The sequence below is a fragment of the Falco rusticolus genome, chromosome 5 (genome assembly GCF_015220075.1).
Source record: "Falco rusticolus isolate bFalRus1 chromosome 5, bFalRus1.pri, whole genome shotgun sequence".
In the NCBI taxonomy this organism is placed as follows: Eukaryota; Metazoa; Chordata; class Aves; order Falconiformes; family Falconidae; genus Falco; species Falco rusticolus.
In genome coordinates, this window is record NC_051191.1 from 15,008,793 (window position 1) to 15,011,057 (window position 2,265).

The 2,265-nt window shown below is 37.0% G+C and overlaps 1 long non-coding RNA gene across 1 annotated transcript; it reads left to right on the forward strand.

Annotated features, from left to right (window-relative positions):
• Window positions 1-227: 227 nt before the first annotated feature.
• LOC119148852 lies at window positions 228-1,045 on the forward strand. The gene is made up of 2 exons (XR_005104511.1): window positions 228-331; window positions 498-1,045. It is a non-coding gene; the product is annotated as an uncharacterized LOC119148852 (long non-coding RNA).
• The last annotated feature ends 1,220 nt before the right edge of the window (window positions 1,046-2,265 follow it).

Here is a 2,265-nt window from a genome sequence, read left to right on the forward strand (position 1 = left end):
TCTGGGGTGAGATGGGGAATCACTGACTTTTGCACTTTGTCGGAGCCAAACAGCTTATATCATAAAATTAATAACCTATGATCAAAAGTAAATTATTAGGTATCTGCTACTTGAGCATATAATGGAGCTGTTATGAAGTGTATATTCCCATGTGTAGGACATATACAAAATATGTATATAAAAGTCCTTAGAGGAGACATTATTTTAGGTCTTTTGTTTTCTGTTTATCCTATAATATTTGGTTTTATTTCTCAGGGACCTGTGAATTTTAAATTTGGAGTCCTTTATGCTAAGGATGGGCAACTTACAGATGATGAAATGTTCAGTGATGGTGAGTTTTTCACCTTTTCCTTGGCTGAAGGTTGCATAAAATATTGAGCTTCACTGTGAGTACAGACATTCACAGTCGTGACCCTCTTAGAATTCATCTTAGGAGCCTTGAAGATTTGTATATAAATCAAATTGTTATACTGAATAAACTGTTTCTTTTTTTCTAGTGGGCGTTCCCACAATTAAGTGGTGTGGAGCTGAAGGGGACTACAATTTAATGGTGATGGAGCTGTTTGGACCGAGTCTTGAAGATCTCTTCAGTATTTGTTCAAGGAAATTTAGTCTTGAGACAGTCCTATTACTCGCTGACCAAATGGTAGGAAACTGCTTTGTTGATCTTGACAGTGCAGTATGTTCGAATATTAAAATTCCTTGAGAGATCAGAACCAAATACGTTGTTTCTGTAATTTAGAGGTGAATAGGCCCATATCATTAAAGAAAAGACTCAAGATTGGTTTTGTTTCTCTTAAATACAAAGTGCCCCATCTAAAGGGATTACAAAGTCTTAATTGATTTTTAAAAACCAGACTTGCACTGTTTGCAAACCATCTGTTGCACTGCTCAAAGACAAAAGAAATTCACCCGAGAAAGCTTTTGGAAACAGATGTAAAATAGACATGGGGAAAGAGCTGGAGAGGTTTATGTATTGTCTATCGAATTATTTTCTCTTTAATGCCCTTACATTTTACAATAAAAAGTTTCATTACCTCTTTTATTTTTAAGACAATGTTGTTAGTGTTTTTATGAGGAAAAAAGCGTATGCCTAGTCTCTCTTGAGTGATTTTTTTCCTCTTTATCTAGACGAGTTGAATTGAATACATTAACTCTAAGAACTTCATCCACTGAGATGTGAAGCCAGACAACTTCTTATATGGGCCTTGGGAAGAATTCCCTTATTGATTCCATTCCTGTAATAAACTTTGCAGCCTATGTGAGATAGATTGGCTGCAGTAACCAATTTTTTTCGCTAGACGGAAGCAGCGCCCCATCCAAACTAAGGGCAGCACATGCGAAGAATCCGCTTGACGCCTAGGGGAGAGGTTTTCGGATATGTATGCGTATTATGAAATTTATGAAATAACCCTGAGACTTAACCCTGAGACTCAACCCTCAGATTCAACCCTAAGACAGAACTTTAAGACTTAACCCTATGACTGAACTTTAAGACTTAACCCTCAGACGTAACCCTAAATTAACCTTGAAACTTAAATCGAAGTCTTAACCTAAAGACCTAACCCTAATATTTAACCCTAAGACTTAAACCTAATACTCAACCTTAAAGCTTAACATTAAGACCTAACTGTAAGACTTAACCCAAAGACTCAACCTTAAGACTCAGTCTCAGAGCGTTAACCTTAAGAGTTAACCGAAAGACTTGACCTAAAGACTTAACCTTTAAGGCTTAACCCTAAGACTCAACCCTAAGACTCAACCTTAAGACTCAACCCTAAGACTCAATCGAAAGACTTGACCGTAAGACTCAACCGAAAGACTTAACCTTAATACTTAACCGGAAGACTTGACCCTAAGACTTAACCCTAAGTCTCGACCCTAAGACAAAACCTTTAAGACTGAACTTTAAGACTTAACATTAAAACTTAACCCTAAGACTTAACATTAAGACTCGATCCTAAGACTGGACCCAAAGACTCGACCCTAAGACTCAACCGAAAGACTCGACCCTAAGACTCAACCGAAAGACTAAACCCAAAGACTCAAGCAAAAGACTCGACCCTAAGATTTAACCCTAAAATTTAACCCTAATACTCAACCTTAAAACTTAACATTTTAAGACTTAACTGTAAGACTTAACCCAAAGACTCGACCTTAAGACTCAACCTTAAGACTAAACCGAAAGACTTAACACTAAGACTTAACGCTAAGACTCAACCTTAAGAGTTAACCTTAAGACTTAACCGACAGACTTGACCCTAA